Source organism: Nyctereutes procyonoides, unplaced genomic scaffold, assembly GCF_905146905.1.
Source record: "Nyctereutes procyonoides isolate TBG_1078 unplaced genomic scaffold, NYPRO_anot_genome, whole genome shotgun sequence".
Lineage (NCBI taxonomy): Eukaryota > Metazoa > Chordata > Mammalia > Carnivora > Canidae > Nyctereutes > Nyctereutes procyonoides.
In genome coordinates this window covers 29,677,875-29,696,202 of record NW_026575131.1, presented here as the reverse complement: position 1 = coordinate 29,696,202, position 18,328 = coordinate 29,677,875, and the positions used below count along the sequence as shown (strand labels likewise).

Here is an 18,328-nt window from a genome sequence, read left to right as displayed (position 1 = left end):
TCTGCATCAATTGTGTGGATCATACAGCTCTTGTCCTTTTATTAATGTGATGTATCATGTGATTTGCAGATGTTGAACCACCCTTGAAGCCCAGGAAAAAAAATCCCACTTGGTTGTGGTGAATAATCCTTTTACTGTACTGTTGGATCCTATTGGCTAGTATCTTGGTGAGAATTTTGGCATCTGTGTTCATCAGGGGTATTGGTCTGTAATTCTCCTTTGTAGTGGGGTCTTTGGTTTTGGGAGCAAGGTATTGCTGGACTCATAGAACAAGTTGGAAGTTTTCCTTCCATTTTTATTTTTGGAACAGCTTCAGAAGAATAGGTATTAATCCTTCTTTAAATATTTGGGAGAATTCCTCTGGGAATCCATCTGGCCCTTGATTCTTGTTTGTTATGAAATTTTTGATTACTGCTCCAATTTCATTGCTGGTTATGGGTCTGTTCAGGTTTTCTGTTTTTTCCTGTTTCACTTTGGTAGTTTGCATGTTTCTAGGAATGCATCTGTTTCTTCCAGATTGCCTAATTTATTGGCATTTAGTTGCTCATAATGCATTCCTATAATTGTTTGTATTTCCTTGGTGTTGTTCATGATCTCTCCTCATGATTTTATTAATTTGGGTCCTTTTTCTTTTCTTTTTGATAAGTCTGGCTACAGGGTTATTGATCTTACTCTTTCAAAGAACCAGCTCCTAGTTTTGTTGATCTGTTCTACTATTCTTTGGTTTCTATTTCATTGATTTGTGTTCTATCTTTATTAATCCTCTTGTGCTAGGTTTAGGCTTTATTTGCTGTTCTTTCTCCAGCTGCTTTAGGTGTATGGTTGTGTATTTGAGACTTTTCTTGTTTCTTGAGAAAGGTTTGTATTGCTATGTACTTCCCTCTTAGGGCCACCTTTGCTGAAACCCAAAGGTTTTGAACAGTTGTGTTTTAATTTTTTTTCCATGAATTTTAAAAATTATTCTTTAATTTCCCACTTGACCTATTCATTCTTTAGTAGGGTGCTCTTTAACCTCCACATATTTGAGTTCCTTCCAAATTTCCTCTTGTGATTGAGTTCAAGTTTCAAAGCAATGTGATCCAAAAATATGCAGGGAAAAATCCCAATGTTTTGGTACCCATTGAGACCTGATTTGTGACCCAGTATGTGATCTATTCTTGAGAATGTTCTATGCACACTTGAGAAGAATGTATATGCTGTTGCTTTAGGATGGAATGCTCTGAATATATCTGTGAAGTCCATCTGGTCTAGTGTATCACTCAAAGCCTTAGGAACAACTTTAAAAAATGTACACTCTGAAAACTATGAAAATGTTTTTTATTAAAGAAAACCTAAATAAGTGGAAAGACATTCCATCTTCAGAAGACTTAATATTGTTAAGATGGCAATATTTCCCAAATCAATCAACAGATTCAACACAATCCATGTCAAAATTTCAGCTAGCTATTTAAAAGAAATTGACAAACTAATCCTACAATTCACAGAGTAATGCAAGAGACCCAGAATAGCCAAAAAATCTTGAAAAAAGAAGAGCCAAGTTGGAAGACTCATTCTTCCTAATTAAACAAAAAAAACCTGAAAAGCTAGAGTAATCACTAATCAAGGTAGTGTGGTGTATATCTATGAGGGTAGATGGATAGATCGATGAAATAGAATTAAAAATCTAGAAACATAATCTCACATTTATGGTCAATTGATTTTCCACAGAAGTGCCAAGACAATGTAATGAGGGAAATAGTATTTTTTTCAACAAATGGTGGTGGGATATCCACAAACAAAAGACGGGGTTTGATCTCTGCCATATAGAAAATGTGACTCAGTGTGAATTATAGACCTCAACATAAGAGGTACAAGTAAAAAATTCTTAAAATGTAGGAGATAAATAGTAACAATCTTGGGTTAGGCAAAGCCTTAGATACAATACCAAAAGCACAAATAACAAAGTAAAAATAGATAAATAAGACTTCATAACAAATTAAGACCTTTTGTGCATCAAAGGATAATTTCAACAAAATTAAAAAACAACTGACAGAATGGGAGAAAATATTTGCAGATCATATATCTGATAAGAGACTTGTATCCAGACTATACAAAGAACTCTCACAATTCAATTGTGAAAAAAGACAACCCAATTTTAAAATGGGCGAAGTAGGGGATCCCTGGGTGGCGCAGCGGTTTGGCGCCTGGCTTTGGCCCAGGGCGCGATCCTGGAGACCCGGGATCGAATCCCACATCAGGCTCCCGGTGCATGGAGCCTGCTTCTCCCTCTGCCTATGTCTCTGCCTCTCTCTCTCTCTCTGTGACTATCATAAATAAAAAAATAAATAAATAAATAAATAAAATAAAAATAAAATGTGCGAAGTATTAGAACAAACATTTCTCCAAAGAAGGTATACAAATGGCCAATAAATATATGGACAAATGCTCAACATCATAACTCATTAGGGAAATAAAAATCAAAGTCATAATGAGATACCACCTTTCATCCATTAAAAAGGCTATAACCAAAAAGACATGACAAAAGTGTGTGTTGGCAAGGATGAGAAAAAAATCAAAAATTTTTTTCAATGTTCAGCTTCCTTTAATGACCCCCATCTCCCTGAAGGGCAGGTACAGGTGATGGCAAGAGGTGTTTACTTGAAGATCTTGCCCTGATTAAGGATTTTCCCCACATGCTGGAAGGCCCCCTCCCAGGAAAAGTACTCTCGAACCAGCATCTGGGTTCCTCACTGCCAGGATCCAGTTACCACCATGTATAGGACTTGTAGTCCACCTGCCAATCTGTGCTCAGCGGAAAGGCCTCAGAAGACCCAGACTCCAGAAATGGAGCTGCTGTTGTTGGTTCCAAAGAGGATGACACTGGCAAAGGCATTCTTCCTCAGCTTGTCCAACCGTTGGAACATTCTAGTGATGAGGTTACGGCTCATAAAGGTCTGGGTGAGCTCCTCAGGGAAGCGGTACTCAGCGTACCACAGGGACCAGCCATCCTTATCAAAGTGCTCCCAGAAATATGGCAGCACCACAGTGAGAGTGTCCTCATTGGAGTACTTGTGCTTAAATTCATCCAACACAAAGGTACTCTTGGGCAGATGAGCAAAGGGTCTTTGGCCTTTGGCTCAGCAGCCAGTGCCTGCTCACATTCATCCATTTCCTCCTCGGGAGCAGGTGCAATAGCCGCCTTCTCCTCTTTCCGCTCAGCCTGGGGCTTCTGCTTCTCTTCCCAAGAACCCTTCTCTTTCTGTGGGGTGTCCTTTTTAGGTTGGCTCTCTGCAAACTTTTTAGCATCAAACTGGGCCATCTTCTCATAGTTTCACCTCCCCCAAGACAGCCTGGAACTGGGGCTGGTTAATGCAGGTAAGGAACCAGCGGTTGGTACTGGGGAAGGCCTTGTGGAAAGAAGGTTCCAGGACCTGTTTATAGAGCCACAACAGGGTGCAGACAACTGTGACGTCAGCCAGTGTCACACGTCCGCCCACCAGGAAAGTCCTCATCTTCAAATGAGTATCCAGGAGCCCCAGAATTCGCCTCACTTCCTCCTTTCCATTCTCTGTGGCCTGCTTGTTGTGGTGCATGATGCCCAAGGTAGGAAACACCCAGGTACTGGCTGGGGGCACTATGTCGTTATCAGCAAAGCTCACCCACTGCACCACCTGGGCTGCTGCCTCTGGAGTACTTGCCCGCAGGTCCTCATTGCTCACATAGTAGGCAATGGCATTGCTCTCAAACACACAGAATCCATCGTCACCCTCAAATGCTGGAACCTTGCCAGCAGGAAATTTACAGAGAAATTCAGGGGTGTGGTTGGTTTGGCCAAAGTGGAAGTAGGGTGGTGCAGAGAGCATGTGGACCTGAACCCTGCTGTACGAGCAGCAATGAGAGCCTTGAAGGCCCTCCAGTTTTCAGGATATGTGTACAGGGTCCCGGCTGCCATGGTGATTCCGCAGAGAAAGGGGAGGGTTTGTTTTAATGTATTTTAACTTAAATCCTAAGGTAACCTAAATGGTCTTGGATGGCAACTGACAAACTTTTTCTTCAAGGGACAGATATTCAGTATTTCAGGCTTGTTGGCTATATACTTATCTAGTCTATGGTGGCTTTCAAGCAACAACACAATTTAGACAAATGGGTATGGCTATGTTTCAATAGAACTTTGTTTATAAAATCAGGCAAGGGGCCCACAAGCCTAGTTTGCCGATCCCTGGTCTATGGAAGCCCTGTACTATCTTAAAACCAAGACTTCTGGTGTGACAGAGTGCAGAGTTGAGAAATAATCTGTCTCAAACTTTCATGGTATTTTTCTCCTCACCTCCCTATAGTGAAGCCAAGGCTTTATATCCCAGCTTCCTTTGCCCCAGGGGAGAGTTAAATATTTTGTTTTTAATAACCTTCCAATCACAGAGCAATATAATGATAATTATAATAATAGCTGACATTTACTGAAGGTTTAGTAAGTACCAGACATGGTACAAAGCATGCTTTATGACAATTAAATTATTTCATCATCACCATAACCCTATGCAGTGGATTTGTTATCATTCCTATTAGCTAGGAAACTGAAGTTTAGAGAACTCCAACACATAGGTAGTTTTAGAAAGAGTAATGATTTCAACCTGGGCAGAGCCCATGATTTTTAACTGCTACATGTATAAGAGTACACAAATTTGTGGCACAAATAGAAGTTTTTAAAAACTTAAAGGAAGTTAAATAGTCTCACCCCTTAGAAAGCTGGGGCCCCTAAAGCCAGAGAAATGGAAAAGCTCAATGAAGGTGAGGACCTGTGCCCCATTCCCACGCAGAATGTATAGGATGACAAGAGCTTTGGTGGGACAAGTATATGGGTCTCTGGGGGACTGAGCAGCAAGCTTAATGGTGTTGAAGGATGGTATGAAGACTCAGTAGCCAGGGAAGAAAAGTGCCTTCAGAATTCCCCTCCCTCAAATGAACCCACATGAGGAAGAATCTGAACAGTCACGATTAACTGGTTTTCCTGGACACTCTTGAGTCCCTAGAACCATTTTCTAGCACTGAGAGGAAGAGTGGCCAAAATAATGCTGAGTAGACATCATGCCAACTCGACATTGCTGAAGTCTAAGTTAGATGCAGTTTAATTTGGCAAACTGAAAAAGTACTTGTTTCCTTGAAACCAAGAATCATAGAACAAATTCATAGTACAAAGTTGGCCGCGGCATGGAGAGGGATGATGAAGAGATGCTATCTGGTGACAGAACAAAAAATAACTTTGTTTCTTGTTTGAAGGAATAGGGGAGTAAAGGTCATTGGAGGAACTAGTTCTGAGGAATGGGCAGGGTTGTGTGTGAAGTAAACAACCTAATCAATCTTCATATATCATAGCAGGAAGTTACTTGATACCTAAGAACTCAGACCAAACTCACTTTCTGTTTCTGTACTAAGCAATACTGGGACAAAACTATAAATAACTTAGTTCCTTGCTCCAGGGAATACCTGCTGCTGGTAGATAAGACCAAACTACCTAGATAGCTTACTTATCAAGTCTAAGTCTGCTCATCAACATTTGCTTCAAAGTATCATCTCGTGCCCACCAATCTAAAATTAGTATCCCCCTAACTCAGCCCAATTCCTATCAGTTTCTGCCTTGCAAGACTTGCCTTAAATCACCCAAAACTTTATACATCTCCTTCTCCGTTTTACCCTTTCTGAGAATCTAGTAAGATTCTGGGAAAGTGACCTTATTAATGCAGTAAATCTAATAAACCTAAATTTTCTTGATAAACAAGGCTTTCTAGTAGTCTTGAAAGGACTAAGGAGTTGGCAGTCGACGAACCAGGGTGGATAAATTAAAAAGTAGTAGGAAAAACATTTAGAGATACTAAAGGAATTCCCTGAAAACAGAAATGGTTAAAAGAGTCTCCCTCTAGTGGTGGGGAGAGATAGAGCACGGGACAATTGTATTTCCTGTTAAGTCTTTCTGTACCAATAGCTTTTTAAACCATGTATAAATATTACTATGGTAAATTTTATTTAAAAGTTTTAAATATTAGCAATAGGAACACAGTGGCTTTCAGGCCATTTCCCCAAACCTTTGTTTATACCAAGAGAGCAGATATTCCTCTTTCTGGATTCAGCCCTGAAAACATAATGTAATACTGAGCTAACAAAGAAGCATTACAAGTTATATCCATTCTTGTGCCACTATAAAGTCACAGCTAATAGACATATTTTACAAGCAAAGAAATGAGGCCAAAAGAATCTAAAATATTTCCAGAGTCCATAATGCACCCTTCAACTGCTGCTGTACAACTTCTTAGGTAATTATGATATGTGTGAATTGATCTTATTTGGGATTGGGTCCTCCACCTGCCCCTGCTCTCACCAATCGCCTTCCCAGCCAATTCCTACTCTTAACTCACCTTCAACGAGAAAATATCTCAAGGGAAGAAGTCATTTTTCTTATAGGACAGACCTTATCTCACAGCTCCAATTATTTTTTAATCTCAAACCATGGAGAGGAAATTACCTTTTCAGATTAGAAACCCCTCATTTGTGCCTAGCTCCAGCCTGAATTTACATATTGAGTACCTTGCTATGAGGGCACTGTATTTGAGAAGTATTAGGAAGGTCTATGGTGAGGGGGGACACCTGAGTAGCTCAGCAGTTGAGTGTCTCCCTTTTGCTTAGGTGTGATCCCAGAGTTCTGGGATCGAATCCCACATCGGGCTCCCCTTGGGGAACTTGCTTCTCCCTCTGCCTATATCTCTGCCTCTCTTTGTGTATGTCTAATGAATGAATGAATGAATGAATGAATGAATAAATAAATAAATAAATCCTTAAAACACAAACAAATAGGAAGGCCAATGGGGGAACAAGTGAGGGTTATGGAAGTCCATTGAAAGGTATCAGCAGACCAAATACAAATATGCTTCAAAAAAAACATCTTTGAAAGTACATTTTTGGATAAAAACACACACATACATACACAAATGGCATGTGCAAAGAGCCTCTTTCCACAAAGACCATAAAATAAGTTGAATGTGGATCTCAGAATGTCCCCTTCTTTAAACTCCACAAAGACCATAAAATAAGTTGAATCTGGATCTCAGAATATCCCCTTCTTTAAACTCCACAAAGACCATAAAATAAGTTGAATCTGGATCTCAGAATGTCCTCTTCTTTAAACCTTGAAATAAAAAGAAGCTATCCAGAGTCAAGTTCCCCTCTCTTCAGAATCCAATCCCAGAATTGGCTAAGAGACACATTCATGATAGCGATGTAGCTTATTTTTTCTTAAATACTTCAACTCCTTTTTGGGGTAAAAGCTATAGAAATACTAGTAAGTGTGCACTGAATAATCATTCATTCAACAATATCTATCAGGTGTCTCCACATGGCAGGCACAACTCCTGACACTAGGGATGAAGGTGAACAAGACCAGAGTCCCTGACCACAAAAAGTCCCAAACTAGTAATCTGTACCCAGTAGGCACATCATAAATGTCAGGGGATCAAATGAATCAGTAAGTTTAAAAATTAAGTCAAAAGACAATAAAATCACTCGAGTGTTAGGCTTTTCTGATTCTCTTATAACACATTTTAAAATGCTAATAAAAAAGTAAGTAATGTGGAAAAGCATTCAGTGATGGGAAATATATACGACACTACCTTACAGAAAAAGGACAATACAAATTCTATACATAGCTTTGTTTGTCAACAAGAAATACATAGGAGGGGAAAAAATCTGAAATGCAACAATCCAAAATGTTAACTGTGATTTTCTTTAAGATTAGAAATTACTTGTTATCATATTTTTACTTTTCCCTTTTGTTCAAATTTTCTACACCAAGCACACATTGTGTGTATAAGGAGGGAAAATTGATTTTATAAGAGAAAAACATTGCTATAGTCATTCTGCACTTAGCAATGGAACGAAGAGATCCTCAGAAAACAGACCATTGACAGGCTAACCAGTTTCTATCAGCTTTGACCTCCGTATCACAAGACAACTTTATTTTCCTGTCTCAAATCTCATCTCTGTGTGGCATGATGGAGTTGCTAATGTTTAGAAAAGGAAACAACTCTGGGTCCAGGAGAAAGCCCCACAGCACAGAATGCAGGAAACAATCAGGAACTTGTTTCAGGCAGGGAACACTTGGCACAGGGGAGCTCTTAAAATCACACATGGCTGAAAATGTTGTCAAATGATCTCTTGGTTTTTTTTATTTCTTCAGTTCCCTAACTCATGAAACTGTAACAGTGTATTTCATATTTATTTTCTATTAAAAAAAAAACTTTCCTTAAAACATAAATCGTAGGTCTTGTGAACAAATAGACACTGACAACTACAATAATAGCTAACATTCCTGCATACTTGCTGTGTGCCAGGCACTGTGCTATACTTTGTACATGCATTATTTTATTTAATTGTCAGGCCCATAAAATAGGACTATCATCCAACACACTTAAAGATGAGGAAACAGAGAGATGGTAAGGAACTTGCCCAAGATCCCAATACTAATGGTAGCAGAGGTGGCCTCAAACCCAGGCCTGGCTGCATCTCAGACTCCTAATAACTAAGATCCTTAATTATTTACTACGATTTTTCTCTGCCTGTAACAACAAGAAATTTTCAGGATGCGATATTAGATACTTTTTCCCAAAGCTGGGAAGAAAAATGCAAGGCTTAAGCTTTAGCCATCTCTATCTACCCTTTTATCCATCTCATTTTTTTCCAGAAAGTGAGGCTTCGGAGTAGTAAACATGCTAAAATAATTTTTTAAGACTAAAAGAACTAACTTATATATTATGTGATCATTTCCACATCACTTTTTGTCTTGTATCTTATACTGAAAAAACACATGCCATACCATTATTGGGTATTTCTGCCAGTCTCCAGGGGTCCAATATAGAAAGCTGTGTAGGCAGGATAATATTCCTGTTGATGAATTTATTGCTTCAACTTAACATTTAGGATGTAGTAAAAAGAATCAATAAGCATATACTCTTCTTGGGACTCATAAACTTTTATTTAAATAAACTCAAAGTTCCTTTTGTGTATATTCAACACATAAACCATTTGAAATTGGAAATTGGATCTATTCCCTTAAAAATCTCAGATGAAAATATTATATGGGAAAGGGACTGTATGAGACAACAAAGACATGTACACACTCAAGGAGCATTATCCTTTTCTATTTGATAATTATGTAAACTGGAGAGGTCAGATGTCCCATTTCTATTCATGGTCAGTAGAGCAAAGAGGAGTGGTTCTCAAACCTTAAGAAAAATTGAGACTCACAAGTTCCCATTTCAGATTCTGCTGGCTCTGGGCATCTGGGGATCACTACTTGACAAGTGTCCCCTGGGATCTCATGCAGGTGGCACATGGCTCGAGCTATGAGCCATTAATGAGCCATTATGTTGCCATGAACAACAGTGAATAAAAGCATGGGCTCAAGAGCCCACCACACCTGTTTGCATTATGGCCCTGCCATGTATGAACAAGGTGTCCTTCATCAAGTAACTTAATCTAGAGTCTCTAAGCCTCAGTTTCTTCATTTGTGAAATGGAAAGATAGCAAAAATGTCTTTCAGAGTTATGAGAATTTTAAAAAAATAGATTTTATATATATATACAATATATTTTAATGTTTAAATTTTTAATTTTTAAAAATTTAAAAAATATATAATACATAAATACATATAAATATAGAGAGTGAGAACATTACACAAAGTAAATGCTCAAACACTCTAGCTTGCTGATATTAAATTATTTTAAAAGATGAAGCCCCAAAGCTCTAAAACCTCCTGCTGTCATGTTCTTTTTATTTCTCAGCCTTCTCTCAGGGATACTGACTTGCCTTCATATTTTCTCTTTGTTAAATCATCCATGAATATTAATCTTAACTTGCTTTGATCATGAGGTCCCCAAATTTTGTAAATGCAGTATTAGGCATTCAAACAGTTCTCTCTACACTTCAAAATATTAGAACATTAGGAGAATCTGTTGCCTAATTTGGCCTTCGTTGGTAAAATAATTGTAACTGGTCTCCCTGGATCCGTTTAGGTGGTGAATAAAATAAATCCCAAAGCACAGAAGATCAATTAATTAGCTATCAAAGTACTGTGCAGATGTTTTCTACTAACAGCATTCTGCATATCTATTTGATTTTTTAAAGGTTATATACATGCACCCAAGAATTGATACCACAGTTTCTTTCTATGATTTTTGAATAACAGTTGGATTTTTCCATTTCTAAACATTATAGAATCTTTGCCTAAAACATTATGCTATAGTTTGTATTACAAAGCATGGTAAAATGTTTTAATATTGAAATTCAGGTTTATAGGGGATTTGTGTTTTTTACTTTTTATTGATTTTTAATATTCATACAGCTAAGTACACAAATCTTAAGGACATTGCTTGTTGAATTTTGACCAAGTGAGCACATTCCTCTAACCACCAGTGAAACTGAAATTTAGAATACCACCAGCACCACAGAATGCTCCCTCTTGCCTCCTCAGTCACTACCGCTCCCACAGGTAACCACTACTCTGACCTCCATCACCCTGATTAATTTCATCTACTTCTGAACTTTAAATAAATGGAATCATGAAATATGGATTTCCTTCAGTATTAAGTCTGTGAGATTCAACTATATTTTTGTTTGTAATGGTAGTTCATATTTCTTTCACACACATATCATATTCCATTGTATGTATGTATCACAAATTATCTGAACATTCTTGCCCATGTTTTTTAGCACATGTGTGCACATAGAGCAGAATTGCTGGGTGGTAGGGTAGGCATTTGTTTAGTTTTAGTTAACATTGAAAAAAAAAAAGATTTTTATCAGGGTACCTGGGTGGCTCAGTCAGTTAAGCGTCTGACTTCAGCTCAGGTCACGATCTCAGGGTCCTGGGATCAGGCCCCACATGGGGCTCCCCACTCAGCAGGATAGACAGGGAGTCTATTTGTCTCCCTCTGCCCCTACCTTCCACTTGTGCTTGCTTTCTCTCTCTCTCTCTCAAATAAATAAACAAACAAATAAATAAATAAAATCTTTTTAAAAAAATTTGTCAGTCTATATTTCCACCATCAGTGTATAGAGCTCCAGTCATTCAACATCCTCACCAATTTGGGTATTTCTGTCTTTTCATTTTAGTCATGTTGGAGGTTATATAGTGATAATGCATTGAGGTTTTCATTTGCATTCTTCTCATGACTGATTAAACTGATCATCTTTTCTTGTCTGCCTTGGACATTTGCATATCAGTTTTTTAAATTCCTCAGGTTTTGCCAATTTTTGTTTCAAGTTATCCATTTTTGGTTTTTATTTTTAATAAATTTGGGGGGATAATTTTAGATTTTCAGAAAGGTTTTAAAGATAATACAAGGACGGGATCCCTGGTTGGCGCAGTGGTTTGGTGCCTGCCTTTGGCCCAGGGCGCGATCCTGGAGACCCGAGATCGAATCCCACCTCGGGCTCCCGGTGCATGGAGCCTGCTTCTCCCTCTGCCTATGTCTCTGCCTCTCTCTCTCTCTCTCTCTCTCTCTCTCTCCGTGTGTGACTATCATAAATAAATAAAAATAAAAATAAAAGATAATACAAGGACTTCCTATGTATCACTCACCTACCTTCACCTGGTGTTAACATTTGAAATTACCATGGTGCACTTGTGTTAAAGCTTAGAAATCGACAATGGTACTTTTTTTTTTTTTTTGGTACATTTTTATTAACTAAATTTCAAGCTTTATTTGAATGTCTCCATTTTTTTCCACTATAATGTTCTTTTTCTTTTCCCTAATCCAGACCAGGCTAACCATTGTATTTAATCATTATGTCTTATTAATCTCCTCTGGTCTACAATTTCGTAGTCTTTTCTTGTCTTTCATGACCTTGACATTTTTGAGAGATATCAGTCAGGTACTTTGTAGAAGTTCCTCAGTTTGAATTTGCCTAATGGTTTTCTTATGATTAAATAGAGATTGTTGGTTTTGGAAAGAATAATCTGACATTTGCAAACACTTGCTTTATGACCCAGAGTGGTTTATTTTAATAAACATACCATGGGCACGTGAAAAAGAACATATATATTTTGCATTTGTCGAGTGTAGTGTTATACAACACACACAAGTTTGTTAACTGATCAAATATTCTATATCTCAACTAAATTTTTTTTTTGAGACAAGTGTTAAAACCTCTCACTATGAGGGAGAGGCAGAGACACAGGCAGAAGGTGGGCCCCATGCAGGGAGCCCAGCCTGGGACTCTATCCTGGGACTCCAGGGCCATGCCCTGAGTGGAAGGCAGGGGCCGATTCGCTGAGCCACCCAGGGATCCCCTCTTTTGTTTGGTCTTACACGTCGTATCGGTTTCTGTCTTTGTATTACATTTTTTCTTTGCCTTCATTTGGAAATATGTAATGGAAAATAAATTCGTTTTTAATTAAAAAAAAAAACCTCTCACTATGATAATTATGGATTTGTCTATTTCTCCTGTTATTTATAACTGTTTTGTTTTTATATGTTGGAGTCTATGTCATTAGGTGCATACAAATTTAAGATTGTTATATCTTCCTGAATAGTCCATTAATCATAAAATGATTCTTTTTATCTCTAGTAATAGTTCTTGCATCAAAATTTGTCTACTACTGGTACAGGTAAACCACCTTTCTATGGTTAGAATTTACATGCTATATCTTTTTCTTTCTTTTTCATTTCAATTTTTCTGTCTATATGTTTAAGGCATATTTCTTATAAGCAATATATAGTTGAGGGCTTTTTTAAAATCCAGTCTGACAATCCTTGCTTTTAATTGAAATGTTTTACCCATTCACATTTAATATACTTACAGATCTTCCTCAAACTTATGATGGCATTACATCCTGATAAACCACTATAAGTTGAAAATATCCTAAGCTGAAAATGCATTTGATGCACCTAACCCATCAAACATTGTAGTTTAGCCTAACCTACCTTAAATGTGTACAGAATATTTACACAGACCTACAGTTGGACAAAATCATCTAACACAAAGGGTAGCCCAGGTGGCTCAGCGGTTTAGCATCACCTTCAGCCCAGGGCGTGATCCTGGAGAGCTGGCATCCAGTCCCACGCCGGGCTTTCTGCATGGAGCCTGCTTCTCCTTCTGCCTGTATCTCTGCCTCTGTTTCTCTCTGTGTCTCTCATAAATAAATAAATAAATAAACAAACAAATAAATAAATAAATAAATTAAATCTTTTAAAAAATCATCTAATACAAAAAAAAATCATCTAATACAAAGCCTAGTCTGTAATAAAATGTTGAGTATCTCATGTAATTTGCTGAATATTGTTCTGAAACTGAAAAACAAGATGGTCATCTGGGTACAGAGTGGTTGTAAAAAATGAATTGTCTGCTTACCTTCATGATCCTGTGGCTGAGTGCCAGCAACATTAGAGAGCATCAGGCTACATATCATTAGCTTGGGAAAACATCAAAATTCACAATTTGAGTTATGATTTCTACAGAATGCATATTGTCTTCACAGCATCAAAAAGTCAAAAAGGCCTAAGTCAGGCAGCCTGGGTGGCCCAGCGGTTTAGTGCCACCTTCAGCCCAGGGCGTGATCCTGGAGACTGGGGATCGAGTCTCATGTCAGGCTCCCTGCATGGAGCCTGTTCCTTCCTCTTTCTGTGTCTCTGCCTCTCTCTCTCTCTCTCTCTCTCTCTCTCTCTGTTTCTGATGAATAAATAAAATCTTAAAAAAAAAGGCCTAAGTCAAATCATCATAAATCAGATATTATCTGTACTAATATATTTGAATTTAAATCTATGACATCACTATTTGTTTTCCATTTATCTGATCTTGTGTTCCTTTTTCTCTCCTTTCTTGTATTCTGTTTGATTAAATCAATTATTTTACCTTTTTATTAGTTATAGATTTTTGGTTCATTTAATATTTACTTTAGATATTGCAACATACATCCAGAACTTAATAATCTACCTTCAATTAGTAATTGTGCCATTTCCCAGATAGTGCAAGAATCTCACACTTTAACTCCAATGACTCTTTTCCTGCCTTTTGTGCTATTGTTGTCATATATTTTAATTCTGTAGATTATTTTTAAAAATATTTATTTATTTTAGGGGGAGAGGCAAAGGGAGAGAGAGCTTCTGAGGGATGAGGCAAGCTCAGGGTCCCCCTACTACTCTGCCATATTAACTCACACCCTGGGAGGCGAGTGAATCTTAAGCAGACTCCACACTGAGCATGGAGTCCCACATGGGGCTTGATCCCACAACCCTGAGATTATGACCTGAGCTGAAACTAAGAGTCCAACCTTTAACCACCTTAACCAACTCAGGCACCTCAATTCTACATATTGTTTAAACCCACTTGACCTAATTATTATTGTCTTAAACAATAATATTTATTTGGAGTTGGGATCCCTGGGTGGCGCAGTGGTTTAGCGCCTGCCTTTGGCCCAGGGCGCAATCCTGGAGACCTGGGATTGAATCCCACGTTGGGCTCCCGGTGCATGGAGCCTGCTTCTCCCTCCCTGTGTCTCTGCGTCTCTCTCTCTCTGTGACTATCATGAATAAATAAATAAAAATTAAAAAAAATTTATTTGGAGTTATCGATATATTTATCTTTTCTCCTGCTCTTCATTCCTTCCTGCATTTCCATGCTCCCAACTAAGATCACTAACTTTCTATGAAGAATTTCCCTTAGTGCCTACCTTAGCATGGATTTTCTAGCAATGATTTTGTTCCATTTTTATTTGAATGAAAGTATCTTTATTTCATCTTCATTTTTGAAAGATTTTTTACCAGGCATAGAATTCTTCTTTGGCAGTTATTTTCTTTCAGGTCTTTATATTATCATTGGCTATCTGCTAGCTTTCATCATTTCTTTTGAAAGGTCAACTGTCAGTTTATTGTTTCTCCTTTAAAGGACATTCACCTTTTGTTTCTTGGAATATGATTTATATTTTTTCTTTATTGGTGTCACCATTTTTTGCAGTGATATTTTGTATTTATTCTTTTTGGGGTTTATAGGGCTTCATGAATCTGCAGTTCGATATTTTTCATTAGTTTTGGAAATTATTTGGCCTGTGTTTTTTCAATATTTCTTCTGCTCTATTTTCCTTCTCCTATCTTTCTGGAATTTTAGTTACACATTATTAGATATTATTACAAAGTATTATATTGTCTCTACTCTCTTATTTTTATTTTCTATTTTTCCTCTGCACTTGAAGCAATATTTTCTGTTTACCTACTTTTGGCTCATTAATTCTCTATTCTGCTATGTCTAATCTACAGTCAAATTCATCTTTTGACTTCTTAATTCTTTCTGCTCTAGAAATTCTATTTAGTTATACTTTTAGATTCCAATTTTATGGTGACATTCTTTATTATTTTACTTGCTTTATGCAACATGTTAACCATGTTATTTTAAATAATATCTCTGTTGACCCCAATATTGTATTGCTTACAGACCTATTGTCAAGTTTTTTGTCTTAGCTTTTTGTCATTTGGTCTTGTTTCCTGGCATAGCTGGTAATTTTGGATTGAATGTTGACATTATGCATGAATGATTGTAGAGACAATAGATGATATTATAGTTCTCCAGAGAATATTTTATTTTATTTGCCTGAGAGGCAGGAAATTTTGATCCAATTAAAAACTGAAATAATTGGAGGCTAGTTTTAAGACTTTGTCAGGGCTGGGATGCCTGGGTGGCTCAGTCAGTTAAGAATCTGACTTTTATATATATATATATATATATATATATATATATATATATATATATATATATAGTTATTTATCTTAGCATCTGACTTTTGATCTTAGCTCAGGTCTTGATCTCAGGGTCATGAGTTCAAGCCTCACATTGGGTTCCATGCTGGGTGTAGAGCCTACTCAATTAAAAAAAAAAAAAACATTTTTTTAAAACACTTTGTGAGGGCCAATCTATTACTGACTTATCCCTATCACCAGCCATGACACTTCAGAGGTCTATTTTTAAATTCTGGGAAATTTACTGAGATCTCTTCTCCTTGGCAGGTTCTAAATTATAATTTTTGTCTCTCCTTAGCACTGTGAGGCTGCCAAATGCTCTGATTAGCTTTTTAACTGCTTAGCAACTACTTTTTTCTGGGTTTCTCAGGCTCTCATTCCACTCATGCTCAGCTTAGGAATTAGCCTTATGTCTGATTTTAGGTTATAATAGATAATTCAGTGCAAACTTTGATGTGCTTCACCTTTCCCTTCATTTGAGGGGAAATTGTATAGAAATTTTTAATTTTTAATTTAAAATTTAAATTTTTAATTCTAAAATTCCAGATCACTTCTCTGAAATTCCTGTTTCTTCAGGATCTTGGCTCCATAAGTCTTGGCTACATTAATAGCTCTGAAGTTAAATTTGTGGTTCCCCATCCCCAGTGAATATTGCTGCAAGCTCTAGGTTTCTGCTTTCTCTTCAGTCTCTATGCCCCACGAGGGTAATTAACAAATGTTCCAGAGCAAAAGCATCAGTAAATGTAGGACTCACCTTTTGCTTTCCTCCATCTTCTTGAGATGCTGGCCCTTCAAGTTTTGGACACCTTAATTATTATCTGATGGCTTCAAACAGCTATTATTTTGAATTTTACCGAGATGTTAAAGTTTTTCTCAGAGGGGAGGTTAATTTAATACTAGAGAACTTGGGGAAAGCCCGGGTGGCTCAGCGGTTTAGTGCCGTCTTCAGCCCAGGGCATAATCCTGGAGACCTGGGATTGAGTCCCCAATTGGACTCCCTGCATGGAGCCTGCTTCTCCTTCTGCCTGTGTCTCAATCTCTCTCTCTTTTTCTGTGTCTCTCATGAATAAATAAATAACATCTTTAAAAAAATACTAGAGAACTTGGTTTTAATTTACCTTACTACTGGTTCAACCACTAACAAAGCTGAAATCAACCTTTAAGTAGAGCAATACTGTATCATAGTTTAGTATCTGGGATGCTTCTGATTTACATTCTTATTCTGGAATAACAATCACTAGTACCCTCTTTCACTCTCAAAAGTGTATGCAATAAATGATTATTCTACCTCTAAAGTTATTTTGTCTTTCTTCTGGCCTCCATTAAGATAATCATTAATTACTTATAGAAGAATGCTAAATGATAAAAAACAATAAAAGAGAGAAATTTTGCTTTTTTGCAGTTATTGTGGCATGAGGCACCATGAGCAGCAAAGTCTCCTGTGACACCCTCTATGAGTCAGGGCATGAAGTTCTACACAGGAACCAGTTTAAGCACTGGAAGTTTCTGGAGACCATGGAGCTGCAGATCAACTTGAACTATGACCCTCAGAAGAACAAATGCTTCCTAGGCACCATTAGGCTTAAGTCCATTCCCTACCCCAAGTTTTCTGTGTGTGTTGTGGGGGACCAGCAATACTATGATTAGGCCACAGCTGCAGATATCTTCCATGTGGACATTGAAACTCAACAAGAATAAGACATTCATCAAGAAGCTGGCCAAAAAGTATGATGCTTTTTTGGCTTTGGAATATCTGAGCAGTCAGATCCCATGAATCCTGGGCTGAGGCCTGAATAAGTCTGGCAAGTTCCCTTCTTTATGGACCCACAGTGAGAACAGGTGGCCAAAGTTAAGAAGTGAAGTCCATAATCAAATTCCAGATGAAGAAGGTGTTGTGGCCATTGGCCACAATAGATGATAGATTATAGACTCCTGTACATTCACTTAGCTGTTTCTTGGTGTCATTGCTCAAGAAGAATTGACAGAATGTCTGGGCTTCATAGATTAAGAGCACCGTGGGCAAGCCCCAGGGCTTATACTAAGCTGGCACAGCCTAGTAAACCTTACTACCACCACTAAAACACCACACACACACACACATTTCATATATATTACTTGTGCATGTCTTAGAATTGTTTTTTCTATTTATTTGAATATCTGACACATCTTTGTGGAACCGAAAAAGAAGATCTATTTTTAAATCAAGATCTCTATTTTTAAATCAAGGAGATTTCCGCAGGTTCAAGTGGATAATCAACTTCAATATCTAAAAAGTTATAATATGTGTGAAAACTTAAAGATGTTTATGAATACAATGTGTTCATTTATAAAGGTTAACTGTTTTTCTATATGTTTAATTCTCACAGTCTCTCAGGTAGAAGAAACCTTAAATGATTGAACTCAGCCATAGATTCCTTTTACAGGTAAAGACATTGAGGTTCCAAAAGTTAATTTAGGGTGACCTGAATGATTTATCCAACATCACAGATAGATCTTATACTCTTCTGACTCATAGTCCAATACAATTCCATCTCTACAAACTACCCCATCCAGTGTTTTCCTATTAGCAAGCT

At 37.5% G+C, this 18,328-nt stretch overlaps 2 pseudogenes; one reads left to right on the top strand and one right to left on the bottom strand.

The window, feature by feature from the left end:
- Nucleotides 1-2,633: 2,633 nt before the first annotated feature.
- Nucleotides 2,634-3,931, bottom strand: LOC129522496 (elongation factor 1-gamma-like; annotated as a pseudogene).
- A 13,246-nt stretch (nucleotides 3,932-17,177) lies between these two features.
- LOC129521347 (60S ribosomal protein L10a-like) lies at nucleotides 17,178-17,797 on the top strand (annotated as a pseudogene).
- The last annotated feature ends 531 nt before the right edge of the window (nucleotides 17,798-18,328 follow it).